This window comes from Megascapheus bottae, chromosome 14 (genome assembly GCF_031878675.1).
Source record: "Megascapheus bottae isolate mThoBot1 chromosome 14, mThoBot2.hap1, whole genome shotgun sequence".
Classification (NCBI taxonomy): Eukaryota; Metazoa; Chordata; class Mammalia; order Rodentia; family Geomyidae; genus Megascapheus; species Megascapheus bottae.
Genome location: NC_143522.1, coordinates 12,871,208 through 12,891,984, shown reverse-complemented (window position 1 = coordinate 12,891,984; position 20,777 = coordinate 12,871,208). Strand labels below are relative to the sequence as shown.

Genomic DNA, 20,777 nt, shown 5'->3' with positions numbered 1-20,777 from the left:
AACTTCTTTGGAGAAAGGTCTACTCAGATGCTGTGTCCATTTGAAACTGGACTTTATTGTCAGATTCTATGAGTTCTTCACATCTTCTAAGTACAAGATTCATTAGCTATGTGATTTGTAAATATTTCCTATGGTTATCTTTTACTGTCTTGATCAGTATTTTTTGAAACACAAATAGCTTTATTTTAATGAAATCTGATAAATCTATTTTTATTCTTTTTTTAGTGTCTTATCTAAGGAACTCTTGCCTATCTACCTATCTGTCTTCTTCCCTGGATGACAAGTCAAGAAGGTCCTTGCCAGAGGCAGAGACCACCTAACCTCCAGAGCTACACCTCTTCCCATTATAAATGATCAAGTCTCAAGTATTCTGTTAAAGTAGCACAGAAGGTGATGAGAGGCATGTGTGCTGTCATAAGAAAATAATTTAAAATTATTGTAGACTCACAAAAAATAAAACTTAGATTATCTGTATTAACATAACGTACACTATGAATCTTCAAACATAAAGACCACAAGTTATCCAATCACATGCTATGCATCAAGGAGGTAGCTCAATGACACAATTTCTTGTTGCTTGAACTGGAAATTTTGACAGATGTTTATGTGAGGCTGGGCCTGAAAGATTGCACAAGCTTTAGTGAGCTATGTAAACGACAATCCATTCCACACACCCCACCCCCATCTCGGCCAACAGCCAGTCTTAGAGATTGATGTGAATGTTCTAAAAGTCTAGCCTTTTGTGGGCCTATAATAAACAAGTTCCTATTACTATTATTTTTAAAAAAGAAAGAAAGAAAAAGGAAGTGGGATGCTGGTGGCTCACTCCTGTCATTTTAGCTCTCATGAGGCTGAGATCTAAGGATGGAACCAGCCTGGGCAAGAAAATCCATGAGACTTATTTCCAATTAACCTAACCACCCCAGAAAATCAGAAGCAGAGCTGTGACTTGAAGTGGTAGAGTGCTAGCCTTGAGCACAACAACTCAGGGACAGCGCCCATGCCCTGACTTCAAGCCCCATAACTGACAAAAAAAATTTAAAGTCAGAAATGGAGGTATGGCTTGAGAGTCAGATCACCAGACTTGAGCAAAAAAGCTAAACAAAAGCATAAGGCCTTGAATAAAGTCCCAAAGATCAATAAGTAAATGAATAAATCTTTAACAAATTTAAAAGAACAAAAAATAACAATAGTATCAGTAAAAGATAAGTTCTCCAACAGATAAACTAGTTCTATCAGGCCTCCTTCATCTATTCCTAAGTAGAAGTTTTTCTAGAAAAGTCTAAGATAATAAGATTGAAAATGTACCCAAACACTTTAATTTAAACATTTTAAATTAAAAATGTCATATGCTTATCCTTTGTACACTCTTGAGTGAATACCATAAGGCTACCCTTTATCTTACATTATCTTACACTGATTTAGTCCGGGCTTGGTTAGCAGAGCAGTTAAAATTAACAGCAACTTTGGAAAACCTGAGAGGTAGGCCCTGAGTCCTTCCAACCTCCAGCAGTGGGAAGCACTACCTGGCCTGGCCTCCTTATCCCCCCAGCATGCTCCTTAAGGTACTATAGAGCAACCCTTTCTCAAGTCCCTCTCCTCATCAGTTAGGAGAGGGAGATGAGACTGTGACAACAGGTGCTTACTTAGTACAGAGTGCATGCTCACAAATGTGAGTGCTACTGTTTGGTTGTGGCAGTCCATCTGGGATTTCTAGGGAGTCGCCATGTGCAGGGCTCCCGGGGCAGTTCTTCCCAGAGGAGCTCAGCCCCACAGGCCACACTGGTCTCAGAGCCTCAGATACTGGCTTCACAAAAGAAAACAGCATGGCCCCTCCTCTCTAAACACCCTAGTAACACTGTCTATAGGACAGGTTCTCAGAAAGTTCAGCTCACTCTACCTAAAAAGTGGATGGGAAGATGGGAGTCCAGAAGGTTCTGAATTTTCTATAGAAAGTTCTCAGACCATATTCTTCAGGTTCCAGTTAACTTAAAAAAAAAAAAAGTGTGTGTATGTGGTGTGGTGTGGGGCCAGGAGTTTAGCCTACTGGTAGAGTGCTCACTTAGCATTCACAAAGCCCTGGGTTGGATTCCTCAGTACAACATAGACAGAAAACGCCAGAAGTGATGCTGTGGCTCAAGTGGTAGAGCTCTAGCCTTGAGAAAGCCCAAGGACAGTGCTCAGGCCCTGAGTTCAAGCCCCAGGACTGAGGTGGGGGGTGGGAGTGGGGAAGCACTTGTCATGAAGGTGTACATATCCAGAAATTGAGACTGGCAATTACCAGGTATAGAGGCTTCTAGAAGCCTAGACATGGAGTCTGGGTTTGCTGCTGAGGTTTCTCAGTTTGAATCACCCAGCACAAAGGTGGCCAGCAGTGGCTGCACATTTGCACATCTATCTGGCTGACTCTGAAAAGAGGAGATGGTGCCCAGCTCTCCAGGGGCTCCTGACCTCATTGTAGTAGGTTCTGGGGGGGTGGGAAGAATGTTGTAGTGTGTTTTTGTATGTTTATTTTTACCCTTGCCCACAAAAAGAAATTTAGCTTTGATCATAGTTAACATATTAGTGCAAATGTCTATTTTGTGAATAAACACATAATGCTTTACAAATAATTACATATACATATAATGCTTTAAGACAATTATATATAGTTATATTTTACTTATACTTTATATTATAGATTTACAATTATTTTTGCATACTTCAAAAAGTTTGCAGGTGGAGGGGCCAGGAGTTTGGCCTAGTGGTAGAATGCTTGCCTAGCATGCACGAAGACCCGGGTTCAATTCTTCGGTACATAGGAAAAAGTAGAGCTGGAAGCTCAGGTGGTAGAGCTCTAGCCTTGAGAAAGCCCAAGGACAGTGCTCAGGTCCTGAGTTCATGCCCCCGGACTGAAGGGTGGGGGTGAGGGAGCATTTGTCATGCCCCAGGACTGGCAAAAAAAAAAAAAAAAAGTTTGCAGGTGGAGAAGTGGGGATCTTAGCTCTGTAAGACAAAGCCCTACTTCTTGATGTCAGTCCTCTTTCTACAGAGCAAGCTTTTCTATTCCCTCTGTCCCAACTTTTTTTTAATCAGTCATAGGACTTGAACTTAGGGCTGGGTGCTGTCCCAGAGCTCTTTTATTCAAGGCTAGCACTCAACCACTTTGAGCTACAGGATCACTTTTAGTTTTCTGGTGGTTAATTGGAGATAAAAGTCTCTTGGAGCTGGGCGAGGTGGCTCACACCTGTAATCCTAGCCACTCAGGAGGCTGAGATCTGAGGATCAAGGTTCAAAGCCAGCGGGGCACAAAAGGACCTGCGACTCTTATCTCCAATTAACCTCTAGAAACTGGGAATGGGGCTTGGTTCAAGGGTAGGGTGGTAGCCTTAAGCTGAAGAGCTCAGGGACAGTGTCCAAGCTGAGTTCAAGCCCCATGATACCCTCCCTCCCCCCACACACAGAGTCTCATGGATTTTCCTGCTTGGGCTGGCTTCAAACTATCATCCTTAAATCTCAGCCTCCTGAATTGCTAGGATTACAGGCGTGAACCACTGGTGCCAGGCCTCTTTTTTCTTTCTTTGGTATCTCTCCAGGGGTTTGAATCAGGGCCTTGCACTTTTGTTTAGTTTTTGTTTTTGTTTTCCCTCAAGGCTGGTGTTCTTTCACTTGCACCTCCATTTCCAGCCTTTTGCTAGTTAGTTGGAAATAAGAATCTTCAATGTGTCTGCCTGGGCTGGCTTTGAATCACAATCCTTAGATCCCAGCTTCCTTATTAGTGAGGGTTATAAGCATGAGCCACCAGTATCCAGATCTCCAGAACTTTCTAGCCAGAGGCTGGTGACTTCGTGCCTGACTGGTGACTTCCGGTTCTGGGCAGCCATCAATCTCTTTCTCCAGTCTGTTCTTAGATGCCAGCTATTTCCTCTAGCTAGTCCGCAACCTGTGGCTTGGAAACTCCTATTCATTCTGAGTGCCTCTACTCATCGCCACTTCCCCTAGAAACATTCTATGGTACCCTAGGTAACTGCTGTGTATCCCTTTATGATCCATGCACATCTCCTTGCTGTGAAAATTCTACCCATGTGTCTATTAACCCCGAGTAGAAGTGGCTTATTCATCTCTCTTCTCTACCAAGCACAACAGCCGTGGCAAGAAGTAACCACTGGGGTTTCTGATGTCCCATTAGTAGGCCATGAGACTTCTGGCTTAAAAACACAAAACAAAACAAAACAACAACAACAAAAAAAACCTTTGCAAAAAAAGAATTCACATCTTCTGAGTCCCATTTCTTTTGACGTTCAGGCCTGGGGTCTCCCTTCAAGACAGAGAAGGAAGACCCTTCCTCTGTGCCAGGTGCCCCTTCTCCACTGCAGTCTGTGGCCTAACCAAGGACTTCCCCTGGTGCCCCTGTCAGAGGCCAGGCTGATGTAGCTCCTTCTGCAGAAACTCGATAACATCAGATCGGTGACAGTTTCAGGCAGCAGACTGTCCTCCTCACAGGACGGGAGGGCTGGCCATCCCCTTCGTTCTCTGCACACATACATACCTCCTCCCTGGGGCTCCCCCAGTGCCCTCAGCTATGAGCACCAGAGCTCAGATGATCAGAGGTGTGGGAGAAATGCCTCCTACTGAAAACTCTTAACTTGTGAGACGGATGGGACCAATCTGACCCAATGGTCCAACCCTGAGGGGACTATCCACTCAGTTATCCACAGTGAAGGGGAAGAGACATGGGTGCCAGGAACGTTCCTACAGAGGGGCTGGAGAGGTCTGGAAAACTGTGGGGTTGTAACTGAACATGTGCCTTCCAAAATGTCCTGGAATTGGTGCTGGTGCCTCATACCTGTAATCCTAGCTACTCAGGAGGCTGAGATCTGAGATTCACAGAAAACCAGCCTTGGCAGAATATTCTGAGAAAAACCGAAGTGGCACTTGGCTCAAAATGAGAGAGTACTAAGCCTTGAGCAAAACGAGCTCAGGGACATTGCTCAGACCCCAAGTTCAAACCTATAACCATTTTTTAAAAAGTCATGGGTAGGAAGTAAATAAGAAAAAAAAAGAAATCAAAATAGAGTTTTGCATTTGCAGCCATGTGCTTTAACAAATGTCTTCAAAGCAAGGACAATACTCTCTAGGGTAGAGGTAGAAGAGAGGTCTCAGTCTATGTCTGACAATTTCTTTGTGCAATTCCCATACTGGAGACTCTGATATGGGGCAGAAAATATAAAAGCCACATGATTACCTGCAAGGAGCTGTGGAGAGACAACACACACACAGAATCCTCAAGGGGCCTCTCCCCCTCTAATATCCATCTCTCAAAGCCAGATCATGTTCCTCTTCCAGCTTTGGAGAAAAGAGAAACAGAGCACCTACCATGTAGTGAAGAAAGCCAGAATCTAATCATGGATGCCAGCCTCCTGGACCCGGCTCTGCACTAGCTGGGAGACCTTTGGGGTACAGTTGGTCCAGCCTCAAGGATGCTTGGGAAAGTCTTTACAGATCCTTGAAACTATCTCTTGCAACTTGGAACTTCTTCAGAGTACAAAGTCAATGCCACATGATTCTTTCCAGCTTGTTTTATTGTGTGGTGATTGGCTCAAGGGGAAAAATGCAATAGGGTGGATGAGTAAGAAGCACAGGCCCTGGGAACACCCTCATCCGTGCTCTGCAGCATCTTCTCATTGGTGGGATGGTCTGCAGCATCTTCTCATTGGTGGGATGGTCTGCAGTGGATTCTCTCATTGGCGGGATGGTCTGCAGTGGATTCTCTCATTGGCGGGATGGTCTGCAGTGGATTCTCTCATTGGCGGGATGGTCTGCAGTGGATTCTCTAGCTGCTTCTGGTGATTTCTTGGGCTTTCCAAAAGCAAAAGGCAACATTCGGTATGCCTGGGAGCTCATGAGCTCTGAATGATCTTAACTACATCTGGGATATTGACTGGCATCATGAAACAGGTTCTAGAACTTTAGAAACATGAAAGCCCATGGCTTGGGTTTGTTATTAGCCCCCAAGTGATCCTCAAACATGGATATTGGCCATAACTCATCATTGATACCATGTACCCTGTCAGAATGGGGTGGGACAGAATCATGACCTTGATGTATTAAGAAAAATGAGCAGAGGTCATGAGTATATACAGTATCTTGATAATTTATAGAAGATGAAGAGGACACAAGGTAGAAAGGGAGGAAGCAGAGGTGGAGAGGAAAAAGGGAAAGAGAGATGAGACAGACGAGGGAAATATGGTAATAGCACTAAAATTTGAGCCAGGCAATAAATAATTAACCCCCCAGGCCTGGTACTGCACGGTACTATTCCAACCTGCAGTCAGAGCTTTGTATACTGATGATATTGCTACTTTCTGTACCTGTAGATAAAAATCTCAAGCTGTCAAATGTCAAATGTCAGCAATTAGAGGGGCCTTGAAACTCTTCAGGGGAACTGATAAAAAGAAATCTCTGTGCCTGGAGATTTGGACTGTCTCTATATCCCACATACACAGATGCCATTTGGATTTGGCTTAAATGGAATCAAGAGTTGATTCCATACCATAACCTCTTAACTCATTTTCTGTTGCTTATAACAGCATGCCTGAGACCAGGCCATTTATAGTTTATACTCTGGAGGCTGTATCATTGCATGGTGGAAAAGAAGATGGGCAGGTGGGTGTAAGCAGAAGACACAGAACAAGAGTATAGCTTTGACTTATAAACAACTAATTTTCCAGGCGGTAAGGCTAATCCCATGAGGGTAAGCATTCATTCATTCAATCATTCACTCCTTCATTCTGGTAAGAAGCAACCCCAGTTCTTCAAAAATCCCGCTTTTCCAACTGTACCCCAGTGACAACCAAATTTCAGCCTGAGCTTTGGAAGGAACACACTGTCTTCCTTCAGAAGGATCACATCTGCCTTCAAGAGTGAGTGAGAAACTTAGGAGTCAGATGGTTCTTATGTCATGGCCCATTTCCAGCTAACTATGCGACTTTGGGCATATCACTTAATTCATTTTCTCACCTAGCATGAAGCTGCTTAAAAAGGGGACTATGGTGCCTCAGTGAGCTTGGCAAGTGGCAGCCATTGTCAGTACTCAGGGCCAACAGGAAACAGGCTCCTGTAACTGTGCATGCACTCAGGCAGGCCTGCCATATGACACCGTTGGCTTTCACTGTGCTGCTTGTTGTAACTCTGGGCATATGGTGTTCATTCTCTGACATGACTTAATGAATGAGGCCTCTACCAGTGTGTTTCTTCCCTCAAAGAGCCTCCCAAGAGAGTCACAGACTTGAGACAAATGTTCAATGATGCCATCACGTCCCTTCCCAGATGCAAAACTAACTTGACTCCCTGATTCGTCATTATTGTTTTTGAAGATTGCATTTCACCAGCAGACAAATGGAGGCTCACCAAAGCCACATTTAGACCCCAAACAGCTCCCAGCCGTCTGTGTCCCAGCTTGGCCTCTCAGTCATTGTGCTTTAGTAACTCCACTCGTATTAAAAACAAATAGCACAGTGCTATCCAGAGGGGGCCCAGAGCTCCCATCTCCTCAGCCCTATTCACTGAGACCCGCTTGGTGGCTGTTCCCAGAGCACCGTAGGAATAGGGTGATGGGGTGGGAGATGCTCCCAGTCTTTAGAGACAGGTGACATCAGCACAGCCTGCTGGCAGTCACTTGGGTTAGAATCTACGTTAGCTGTCTGTTTGCTTTTGTGTTGGTATTGGGACTTAAACTCAAAGCCTCTGCTCTCACTCAGCTCACTCTCTACCACTTGAGCCATGCTTCTAGTCCATGGGGGTTTTTTTGTTTGTTTGTTTGCTTGCTTTTGAACAGGTACAGGGGTTCAAACTCAGGATCTTGCATTCTAGCTCAGCTTTTTCCTTAGGTGGTAATAAGACTTCCATGCTATATTTACCCCATCCCCAGCAAAGTCCTCTCAGGTCAAAATGAGTATGTGGGCAGGGCATGGGTGGGGCCGTGAAAGAAGGGGACCCTGTACACGTGCTAATAGGGATTGTGTGTGTGTGTGTGTGTGTGTGTGTGTGTGTGTGAGAGAGAGAGAGAGAGAGAGAGAGAGAGAGAGAGAGAGAGAGAGAGAGAGAGAGAGAGAGAGAGAGAGAGAGAGAGAGAGAGAGAGAGAGAGAGAGAGAGAGAGAGAGAGAGAGAGAGAGAGAGAGAGAGAATATCCTGGGGTCAGGTCTTGGGTCCTGTCCTTGAACTTCTGTGCTCAAAGCTGGCACGCTATCCTTAAGCTCCAGGAGCAGCACTTCTGGCTTTTTGGTGGTTAATTGGAGAGAACAGTCTTATGGACTTACCTGTTCATACTGCCTTCCACCTGTGATCCTCTGATCTCAGCCTCCTGAGTAGCTGGGATTATAGGTGTGAGCCACCAGTGCCTGGCTAGGAATATTTGAATGCTCATCATAGAAAAGTTGTTGTTGTTGTTTTGTTTGGTTGATTTTTTTGTTTTGCCAGTCCTGGGCTTGAGCTCAGGGCCTGAGTGCTGCCCTTGGACTTTCTCAAGGCTAGAGCTCTACCACTTGAGCCTTAGCACCACTTCCAGCTTTTTGCTATGTATGTGGTACCGAGGAGTTGAACCTGGGTCTTCATGCATGCTAGGCAAGCACTCTACCACTAGGCCAAACTCCCGGACCCAATGGTTGATTGGTTTTTACTGTGATCAGACTTCTTATAATTCTATCTTTCCTAATCACATTCATATCACTTTTCTGTGTAGATTTATATCAATACATATTTATAGAGTTGCAAAAGTTAATAGTACAGGATTTTATGGAAACCAGAGAGATGTTTCCAAAACCAATCATCTCAGTTACCATTTATTGAGAACCTGGGCTCCCCAACCCCACCAAACCCTTTTGAATCATCATCTTAAGCAAGGCTCACCCCACTGTCAGAAGACATAAGAAATGGGACATTTTACAGAAACAAACTCTTGTCCAATATCACACCAAGCCAAGAAAGAAAAAGCTAATACCTACCACAAGTATAGTTGAGCTTAGATTAAACTGTGAAGAGTGGGTTGGGAGGAAAATGAAAAAAATTACTTCAATGGGGTGACAAGGTTACTTCTTGTAAATGATGCTGGTGGGTGACTATTTCTAGAGTGGTAGATGTAGGGTATTACAGAACAGGAAGGAGAAACTGAGTTCCAGCCAGCTTTACAACCTGGGTAGGGGGTGACAAAGTAGGAAACTTGTGGCTCTGGGGGGCATAGACTTGAAATCCTAATGAGAACTGTCCAAGAAAGAGAGTGCCCTCCCCCTTCCTTTCTCCATCCTCTGTTCCTTCCTCTCCTCCCCAGCCCACCTTTTCTCAGCACCTGTGCCCATTGTTGAGGGTGTGGAGGGAGAGTTTTGGGGGAAATCTCATTTCCAGCTTAGATTGGCTTTGCTTCTTTTAAAAACTCATTGCACATTTGCTCTTTTGGAAACTAGGGTGTTTATTTTCTTCCTCCCTTTTATGAATTAGCACAGGCTTGACCTGGTAAGCCAGAGAAACTTCTGGAATACTAATCTCACTGGGATTTGGTATCCTGGGCTAACAGATACCTCCAGCTGTCAGATTTCTGCCCTATTAGAAGGCACAGGCCTGAGTTTCCTTCAGTCCAGGTCCCAAACAGCCTGTGCTCGCTGCCTGCTGCCTGGAGGGGGCTGGGCCCAGGGACTGTTACCCAGTTCCTGAAACACTGGCCCCGGAGATGATCCCCTAATCTACACACCATCATGATGAGAGAAGGGAGAGGGGAAGCTATGGGCTTTCTTTCTCAAGTGTAGCCTCCCTGGGAAGTCACGGCATACATGCTGGCCTCCCCTCCAAAAGCGTTCCAAGCCCAGGGACCCTTGGTGAGCCAATCCTCTCTCCCTACCTTCTCCCAGACTCAGCACCCCATCCCAGGCTGGCAATGAGATGACTATCCTGACACACTGGCCCTCGCTCAAGTGTCTGCCATGCCCTGTTGACTTTTGAGGGTACTTGGTGTCACCAGACTCTCATAGTCAATGCAGACAGAATCTGGCAGTGGCCTGCCGCCATCACCGGAAGAACTGCAGAAACCACGACTACACTACTGCTACTATACCACTACTACGACCTTACTACTACACTACTGCTATTTATTTTTATTTTGTGCCAGTTTGGGGGCTTGAACTCAAGGCCTTCAGCTCTTGCTGAAGCTCGACTCTCCACCACTTGAGCCATACCTCTACTTCTGGCTTTTTTTCTGCTAGTTAATTGGAGATAAGGGTCTCGTGGACTTGCCGGCCCAGGCTGACTTTAAACCACCCTCTTCAGATATCAGCTACAGTTATAGGCAGGGGCCACCAGAGCCCAGCTTAGAGTTAAAAACAAACAAACAAAAACCCCCACTAAAATGTATCCTCACTAAAGACTTGGTTTGTAAGGGGCTGTGGGATCTCCAGATCCATCAAATTCTCAGTAGTCTCAGACCCTCTGTTTTGCTCACTCCTTATTCCCTTTGTAAGTAATTGCAAAGATACTGAAAATGAGCCAAAGCAACTTGTCATTTTACCATTGTGGTGATGACTGGTTTCTTACATTTCAAGTCAGGTGTGACTGGGTATGTGCACAGGGACAGGCTGAAGGGGGATTCACTTGTGTGTGTGTGTATGTGGGGGGGGGTCCTCCTTGGAGGCCAGGTGCAAAAGCACAGACAACCTGTGACCACACCCAGGGTCTCAGTTCTACTCTTAAAGAGCAACAGCCCCAACCTCAACCTCAGAGGGCTTTCCAGCCCTGTTCCCGGACCATGATTCTGAAACCCGCTGCTGGCAGGAGGAGAGGCCCAGAGACCCAGTCCAACCACTTCCTCTGCCCCTTATTTTTTCATCCCTGCATCACCCATGCCATATGGCCACATGTGTGAGCACTTGTTCATGCCAGAACCTGCAGAAGAGCTGGAAATCAACGGAAGCTCTGGACACTGCCATCTCACGTGGAGATGATAAGTGGCCCTTATAGTCCCACAAGTGCAAGAACAGAGCAGGATCCAGTCCAGATCTGAGGAGCCAGGCATGGTAGAGACTGGTTCTCTACCATGGTGACAGCAAGACACTATATTGCTTTGCCATGAGGGCTGGCTACACAATGCACTCTCAATTAGTGGAAGGCACAGCTGAGAAGTGCCACTGTCAAACCTGGTCCATGCTCTTACTCATTCTGTAGGCAGAGGCAGCTGACTCCATAGCCCCGGAGAAAAACAGGCCCACAGATGGAAGAGACCAGGACCAGGACCTGGCACTGCTGTATGGAAGTGTGCCCACAAGTCTCTCCATATGGGAGAAATAAAGATCTAGCATGTCAACCATGGAAACTTGGGGTACTGTTATAGCCACAGGCCTCACTCTAATTATAACTGAGCAGGAATGGGGAAGAAGCTATTCCAGAAAAAAAGAAAAAGCAGCAATATATTAGTAAAAATCAATCTCACTTTAGGAGGTAGCTAGCAACCAAAAAAGGTGGGAGTGAATGGGGCCTCCAACCAAATTCTGGCTCCCTAGTTCACAGCAAGTTATTTAATATGTCTTAGTGCCTTATGTGGAAAGTGAAACTAAGAAGACTATTCTTCACGGGCTGCGGTCAGTATTTAATAAATAGCACCTAATTTGGTTACATAAAACTCTTATCAATTGGGAGGGGGTTGGAGGAGGGAAATGGGGACAAAAATATGAGAAGGGGTATCAATGTGTGAGAATGTAACTGTAACCCCTCTATGCATTATTCCAACAATAAAAAAAGAAAATACTTAAATATTTGCTGGCATTTCCCAATTTTCTAGTTTTCTTTAGTCTTAATCCTTGATCCTTTGCTATTGTCTATGAATGCTATTTTACATAGACAATTACTGTTTTTTTTATGGTACCCTCATCTCACATGGTATTTTTCAGTTCTACCTCATCTTCAAACTTTAATGTCCAATTCTTTAGGACATATAGATATTCCATCGTTCTATCCAATCTAAGTGTCTTCTAAATGGAATGCCTTGGAGTCATGATAACTTCTGTCAAACTCAGTTTTTGCCAATAGTTTCAGCATGTTATGAGGCGTAAATAAAGGTTGTAAAAACTGTTAAAACAAACAAAAACTCTTATCAAGGGCCAGGTGCTGGTAGTTCACACCTATAATCCCAGCTACTCAGAAGGCTGAGATCTGAGAATCCAGGTTCAAAGCCAGCCCGGGCACTAAAGTCCTTGAGACTCTTAACTCCAATTAACCATCAGAAAACGGGAAGTGGCGCTGTGGCTCAAGTGGTTGAGCGGTAGCCTTGAGCTAAGGAGCTCAGAGACAACACCCAGGCCCAGAGTTCAAGCCCCATACAACTCTTATCAACTCCTTCCCTCCCTCTTGTTTCCTCCCTCCTGAGTTCAGAGATATTTGACTTGCTGGGGCTCCTAGGGACCACTAGAGAGCAGCAAAGACAATGTTTGGAGAAGGCAAAGCCTAGGTTTCTTCTCTTTCCAGAACCACCTTCAACGATGAGGAGGTAGGAGTTCATAGCAGTTACTGCATGGGACTCCTCCCGGTGTATACAAGCACTCTTCCCTTATGTGTGTCAGCACTCCTCCCCTGAGTGTACCGTACTGTTTGTGTATGTCTGCATATCACCCTGTATATATTTTCATATATGTTGACAATTTAAATCTAACTTCTTCTAACTTGGCAAAAGAATACCAGGAAGCTGAAACCATGTGTCAGGCTAGTGATGGGGAGGTCAAGGGAACAAGGCCAGATGAATGGAGAGAGGGGCACCAGAGCAGTTGCCATATTCAATATACGTCTGTGAAAATGGAGCCAGCCTGGAGAGAATAATGGAAGGAATGGCATTGGTGAAGATTAAACTGATGCATTGATGTGAAACTCCTTTTGACAACTACTTAACGATAATTTAAGAAGAAAGATTGGTGGCTCACACCTGAAATCCTAGCTACTCAGGAGGCTGAGATCTGAGGATTGTGGTTCAAAGCCAGCCCGGGCACTAAAGACTGAGAGATTTATCTCCAATCAGGCACTAGAAAACAGGAAGTGGGGCTATGGTTCAAGGGCAGAGTGGTAGCCTTAGCTGAAGAGCTCAGGGACAATATCCAGGCCCAGAGGTAGGGAGGTATCCTTGAGTTGAAGAGCTCAGCGTTCAGGCCCAGAGTTCAAACCCCATGACCCACCAAAAAAAAAAAAAAGAAAGAAAGAAAAGAAAAGACAAAGATTGGGAGATGAACCAGGAAAAACACTCAAGGACGTCTTCTAGCTGGAGGATCCAACCACTTAAAAAAGAATGGACTCGGGCCAGGAACTTGGCCTAGTGGTTAAAGTGCTTGCCTAGCATGCATGAAGACCCGGGTTCGATTCCTTGGTACCACATATATAGAAAAAGCTGGAAGTGGTGCTGAGGCTCAAGTGGTAGAGCTCTAGCCTTGAGAAAGTCCAAGGACAGTGCTCAGGCCCTGAGCTCAAGCCCAGGACTGGCAAAAAAAAAAAAAAAAGAATGGACTCTGGACTTTTGCTTTTGGTCATATACCTAATGCAAGGCAGTGGTAGAAAATCTAATATGTGCATTCAGTGAATCAAAACTGTCAGGTATCCTATCGCCCCCACAGAACTGTTTGTTAATATATATTTAACAAGTAACCTTCTGGATAGATGTAAACATTACTATATATTTAAATTAAAATTATTTAAGATTATTATTTCTGTTTCATCAAATTGAATCAGTGCCAAAAAGTTGGTATAAAAACTTACCATAAATGTGTATAGTCAAGTATATAGATAGGTACATTTTATTTTTTGCCTTTATATGTGTTACCTGCTTCCTTTGAGCTCCCCAAAGGGCAGTCTCCCCTGAACCCACAGTAGGCACGCAGGGGCTAGCACAGTGAGGGTGGCTCATGAGCGGTGCTACAGGGCCATGGCTGGGCTGTAGCCTAAGTCTCAGCTTCTTGCAGTCTTGTAGGAGGGGAGTGGTGGAGCTTTCTCACTCAAAAATATTCTACTGTGTGAACAGGTGCTTGGAGTTCGTTGAAGTTTGTCAAAATGAGTCACACTGAAGGTGTGAATGAGTGGCAACATTTAAGGAGTTACCCCTTCTGGTTTCCACACCAGCACACTATCTCTCCATCCCAGACAGAGGTAGCCCTGATGGTGGAAATCAGGCATCTTCAGCCCAGGTATTTCCTCTCCAAATCATTTCTTTACCTCCAGGCATGTGCACATATTCCCTAAGGAAAGCATGAGCCATCCTTGCTCTACCACCACCCTGCTCAAGGCCAGATGAGCTCAAAGCCAAAAACCCACTGAAAGTGCAGTGATGCCTGAACTGAATCTGAAGTGCGCGGCAGGTGCACGGCAGGTGAAGGGGGCACCCACAGCCCTTGGATTCCCATGGGTAGCTGGGACACCGCCATCGTAACCGGAACTCTAACGGAATTCTTCATCAGGTTCTTGAGGAAGCTGACTTTGGCTCAAAACCTTAGCTCCATCACGTCCCAGCTTCTGTGCGTGGCAAATCACATGACCCGGCGTTGTAGGTGGAGCCGAGGTGAAGATGGAATTGCTAGCTCGCTAGCTAGTCATTGAGCTGAGGCAGATAAGAGGGTGTGTGGAAAGGGGGGGGTCTGTAAGGTTGGGGCTCAGCTGGGAGGACCACCAAGAACTTCCCGGATCAAGTAAGGGTTAAATCAAACTATGAGATCTAATATTTGCTGCTGTATCAATTATACAATTAAGGCCACAGAGTGCATTTAAGAAATGCACTGTAAACTAGACAGTGTGGCCACTGGCATCATTCTTGTCCCTGTCATTGCTTCCATAGGCAGCCTGGCAAGCTTCCCTGTCTCCACCTAGGTAAATTCACAGTGTCATCTCTACCCCACCTTGCACATGGGTCAAGGGTATACTCCAGGCCCAGAAGGTGTTTTTAACTTCTGGCCTAGCCAAGCTGGAGGAAGGTGCAGAGCAGGGGTAAAAGACATAGAATATGGGAAGCAGGGGGTGGCACTAAGCACTCACCTCCTGTTAGAAGTGGTATTAGTAGGCTCCACTGCTGTGGCAACCAGGTGAGCAGAGAGCTGGCAAAGGCCAGCATTCAGGCCTCCATCTCAATCCTGCTCTATTCTGCACAGGTCTAGCCCTGTGAGCAAGCAAACTCTCTAGGGCTCAGTTTCCTGAGCAAGGAAAAGGTAGTATCTACTAATTCCTAGATTATCAAGAGAATTAAATGAAATACACAAGTCCTCATTGCATCTAAAGTACTTACTAGCCAACTGCTGGTGGCTCATATCTGTCTTCCTAGCTACTCAGGAGTCTCAGGTTGAAGATCTTAGTTCAAAGCCAGCCCGGGCAGACAAATCCTTGAGATTTGTATCTTCAATTAACCAGCAAAAAGTTGAAACTAGTGGTATGGCTCAAGTGATAGAGTGCTATCCATGAACAAAAAAGCCAAGTAAGGGCTGGGAGTTTTGCCTAGAGTACATGAAGACCCAGGTTCGATTCCTCAGTACCACATTCATAGAAAAAAGCCAGAAGTGGTACTGTCGCTCAAGTGGTAGAACGCTAGCCGTGAGAAAGCCCAAGGACAGTGCTCAGGTCCTGAGCTCAAGCCCAGGATTGGCAAAAAACAAAAAACAAAGAAAAGACAAGTAAGAGCATACAACCCTGAATTTCAACACAAAATACATAGATTTACATTTCATATCTCTCCCATTGGACTGAAAGCTCTTTGGAGAGTCAGGATGGCATCATGTGTATTTATCTTCTTTTCATAAGCAATGTTAGTTTATCCATTAGGGTATAAGGCCTAGAGCTTGTCTTAACTTCTTTAAATTCTCCTCTTCCCTTCCTTCCTTTTCCCTTTTCTCCCTTTTCCTCTCCTCTGTGTGGTTCAGTGATCTGCTCCAAATTACCCAGTAGGAGATGGCAATCAAAGGGTGGGGAGGGTCTAGCCGGAGCCATCTTGGCTATGTGGTAGAGAGTGAATTGTTTTTAACCATTGCTGTCATGTCCTCAGGGTTGAGGAGGGGGAAGTCTCTCCTCCCAGGTCATGGGGATTTGGGCAACAGGTTACTGGACCTGTCAATCTTGGGTCAGGAACTCAAGCTCCCAGTGACCCTGTCCCCTGACCCGACCCTATTTAGGCACAGACCAGCTCAGGCACTGTTAGGCCATGCCACACATTTCTTGGTTCTCCTCTAGTCATGGCACCCCACTTCAGCTTGCCATTGGAGCCGATCTGGTTTGTTGGAATTGCTTTTCTGCTCTTTCTTTCTTCTCCAGCTAGCTTGGCTCTGTTTTGCAGCAGTGTTAAGTGTATTCACAGGGCTGCAGACCTTCTGACAGGAGTCTGCCTGTAGGTGTCAGCTTTCTAATAAAGACTCACAATTCAGCCTCTCAGAATGTGGTTTCTCTGTATCTCACCAACTGGATTTACCTTAGAACAGCAAGAGAGTCAAGGTCGGGAGCTACACTCTCAAGTGTAGCCTCAACCCTGTGGCATTCAGTCCAGACCTAGAGAGTCAAAGGGGGGCAGCAAGGACTGGGTGGAGGATGGGATTCTGAGAGCCCAGAGTGAGGTTTGGTGCTCTGGTAGGTGTCTTTCACATGGTGGAGGCAGCAGGTCCTAGGGAAGAAGTCTTCCCAGTACCCAAATATTTTCCATTCTTAAAGGGAAAAGGTCAGGTAGTGAGATTGCTCTAACCACACCAAGGACCCCAGGGAGAATCCCAAGGGCAAGTGACCCTGGGAAACTGGTCATCTCAATTCTCCCTGGGCTAGCAGAACCACGGGAGTTCCCCAGAGCTCAGGCCCTGGCCCCCTCCCGCCACCCCACCTCACCTGCACACAGACACAGGCCAGAGCCTTCCATCAGACTTCTTCCTCCACTCTCAGCGCTACTCACACATTTCCGGAGGACTTGGCTTTGAGTTTTCACATCTGAACTTCACTGTAGATTCTCTTTTCTGGTTAAAAATAGCACACCTTCATCTTTGAAAAACTGGAAAATGCAAATACGTATGCATACAAAATAAGCAAGTGAAAATGACCCATAGCTTCACCTCACAGAAGAGCCTTCTTCAATGTTTAAGCTTACTTCCAGTCTCTTTCATGGCATTTAAATGCACATTTTCACCTGAAATTGTGCGGTCCTAGATAATACAGCGTAACTATTTGGGAGGAAGTTGTTTTTGTTTGTTTTGTGTGTGTGTGTGTGTGTGTGTGTGTGGTATTGGGGTTTGAACTCAGAGTTTGCACTTGCTGGGTAGATGCTCTATACTTGAATCATACCCCCAACCTTTTTTCCTTTTTTGCTTTAGTTTGTTTTTCAGATAGAATTTGATTTTTTTTTTTTTTGTCTAGAGCTGGATTCAGACCACTATCTTCCTATCTCTGCTTTCTTAGTAGCTGGGATCATAGCTTTGTACCACCACTCCTGACTTTTTTGTGTGAGATCACTTTCTCTCAAAAAGTCTTGCTAACTTTTTTATTCAGGCTGGCCTGAAACCATGATCCTTCTCTCTCATCCAATCATTCACATTCTTTTCTGCTAGTACATTAGTCTAGTCTATTAAATATTTCCATTGAACTTTTTTTTTTTTGGTCGATTGTGGGGCTTGAACTCTGAGCCTGAGCACTGTCCCCGTGCTTCTTCAGCTCAAGGCGAGTGCTCTACCGCTTGAGCCACGACACCACTTTCGGTTTACTGGTGGTTCGTTGGAGATAAGAGTCATAAACTTTCATGCCTGGGCTGGCTTTGAACCTCAATTCTCAAATTTCAGCTTCCTTAGTAGCTAGGATTATAGGTGTGAGCCACCATGTCCAACTTCATTGAACTTTTTATGTTACTTATTGAACTTTTCCTTCCTAGGACTTTCACATAAGGGCTCATCTCTTTAATTGCCTAGTTAATTCGCTCATTTGTTTATTTAAATTCTTGGTGAGGTAGGTGATTACTTTTAAAATTGGACTTGGTTTTTTGTCATTAACCATCATTTCTATATCCTTGGATTCAGTCGGGGAAGGGTTGAGAATGTCTGGAGGTGTCATACTTCCTTGATTCGCAAGTTTTTGTTTCAGTTGTGTTTTAAAGCTGTGATTTGTGCCTCTGTTGGGCTGAGTAACCCTCTTAGGCTTATTAGGAGGCCTTCGTAGTGAGCAGCCTTCTCTTGAGGGGCCAGTTGCCAGTGCTACTCACAGAAGGGAAAACCACCGTAATGTTACCAACAACACAAACGAACTAGATATATAAATGCAATAAAGACAGGCTCCCACGACTCATGCCTATCATCCTAGCTACTCAGGAGGCAGAGATCTTAAGTTCATGGTTCAAATCCAGCCCCAGCTGAAAAGTCCTTGTGAGACTCTTATCTCCAATTAACCACAGAAAGCTGGAAGTGGTGGTGTGGCTCAAAGTGTTAGAGTGCAAGTCTTGAGTGAAAAAGCTAAAGGGGGCTGGGAGTTTGGCCTAGTGGTAGAGTGCTTGCCTAGCATGCATGAAGATCCAGGTTCGATTCCTTGGTACCACATATAGCAAAAAGCCAGAAGTGGTGCTGTGGCTCAAGTGGTAGAGTCTAGCCTTGAGAAAACCCAAGGACAGTGCTCAGGCGCTGAGTTCCATCCCCATGACTGGCAAAAAACAAAACAAAAAAATCCTCAAGGACAGCACCCAGGCTGTGAGTTCAGCAGGAATACAAATAAGATTAATAACACCAAATCAGATGCTGGTGGCTCTCACCTGTAATCTTAGCTACTCAGGAGGCTGAGCTATGAGGATCCCGGTTCAAAGATAGTCCAGGCAGGAAAGTCAGTGAGACCAGAAAACTGGAAGTGGCCTTGTGTGTTAAAGTGATAGAGCACTAGTCTTGAGCAAAAGAATTCAGGGACAGAACCAGGACCCGAGTTCAAGCCCTACAAGTGACAAAAGAAAAAGTGGCCTTAAGAAGACAGGATTATCACCCTCAAAGCTCCAGTTTAGGGATACAAGTACAAGGGAAGCTTTTATAGGACAGAAAAAGGGGTGCACTGAGACATTGAGCAGGAAATCTACCTGCTGTGTGCAGAAGGGTACCCACCCCAGCCTCTACCAGACCCCAATTGACTTTAACCTTCTAGGGCTAGTTCCTGTAGCTTTTTCTTGTTGAAATTTGAAATCTTGGACCTCCTACTTCTGCCTCCCTCCCAAGTGCTGGGATTATGCACCATCTCACCCAGCAGTTCACACACACACACACACACACACACACACACACACTACCTTTTTGTAAATCAAACTCCAGAGGAATTTATGTACTTGTGTGAGTTGATTCCAACAACTGAAGAATAAAGGAGTTAGTAATTCTAAAGTTACCAGGAGGTCATTAGGGATTCTAGGATGATAAATCTAAGAAAGATTATATCGCAGTTAACATCTTAATCCTACAGGTGTGGTTTCTCTAGAATTTGGAATGTTGGGCAAAAGGGAGAGGAATAACCGTAAAAGTCGGGGAGGGGACCTAACCTTGCAAAGGGAGGGGACTCAGCCTTACAAAGGAGCGGTCACTTCGGATTACCTCCCTGAACTCCAGGCAACTAATAATCTTTGGGACACTCTGTAGTGTTTGCCTTTTGCACAATGTCATATAATGGAGACTGTATAGTATGCGGCTTGTCTGTACTTCCTCTGTCATATCTGAATTAATAGCTTTTTTTCCTTTCCTTCCTTCCCTCCCTCCCTCCCCTTTTCCCTCCTTTTGTCCTGCCCTCCCTCCCTCTCTCCCTTTCTCTTTTCCTCCTTTTCTCCTTCCTCCCTTTCAGTGTTGGGGTTTGATCCCAGGGCCTTTCACATGCCTCTCATTTCTCTGTATTACCAAATGTTTCCTCCATGAATGAACCAGTTTGTTCATCCATTCACCTACTGAAGATCCTCCTATGTGGGCCACTTATGAACACAGTGGCCATGAACTTGTGTGTGTTGTCATATGTTTTCAACTCATTTGGGTACATATTGAAGAGGAAATTATTGTGTTGCATAGTCAGAGTGCATTTAGTATGTCTGGTTGTGTGAGAACCTGCCAAGTTGTCTTCCAAAGGGGCTTTATCATTTCCTGTTGCCACCAGCAATGAGTAAGAGTTCCTGTTACTCTACATCCTTGCCAGGGTTTGGTGTTATCTGTGTTATGGATTTTTGCCACTCTTATTAGGTGTGTAATGGTCAGTTTAATTTACATTTCCCTAATGGCTATCTGCATGTTATACTGTAGATTTTCCTTATTGAAGTACCAATTTCAATCTTTAGACTGCTTTTAAAAAGCTGGTTGTTTTCTTATTGTTGAGTTTGAACAGTCCTTTGTATATTTTGGATACAAGTCTTTTATCAGATTTGGCTTTGGCAAATATTTTAGTTTGTGGCTTTTCTTTCCATTCTCTTAATTACAGGTCATTTTTGAACACTTCAGCCTTTTTCAAGTAGATGTTTACTTACTTGCTTAGTCTGCCTGGCTAGACTATTAGTATAAATTTGCTAGTGCGGAGGGTTGGCTGCAAAGTGAAATCCTCACCTATGTCTTATACTTGTAAACAGCTTTCCTATTTAAGTAATTTAGTAAATCCCACTCATTGTTTTTCATTCAGTGTGTAAGGAAAGCAAATCACTTTTTCAAAAGTCCTAATTTCCTGTGTGAGGGAGGGCTAGAAACATGGAACTCAAGGAGTCCACGTGGCTTGTCTGCTCACTGGTGCTGAGTGGTACCTGTCCCTCCACTGGCCTAATATCCAATAGGGTCTGGCCTACTGGGCT

General features: G+C 44.9%; 1 long non-coding RNA gene across 1 annotated transcript; it reads right to left on the bottom strand.

Annotated features, from left to right (window-relative positions):
- Positions 1 to 5,691: 5,691 nt before the first annotated feature.
- LOC150054715 (uncharacterized) lies at positions 5,692 to 18,904 on the bottom strand. Its single transcript, XR_016537573.1, has 3 exons — positions 18,738 to 18,904; positions 16,905 to 17,000; positions 5,692 to 5,838 (listed from the first exon to the last, which is right to left on the bottom strand). It is a non-coding gene; the product is annotated as an uncharacterized LOC150054715 (long non-coding RNA).
- Positions 18,905 to 20,777: the final 1,873 nt, after the last annotated feature.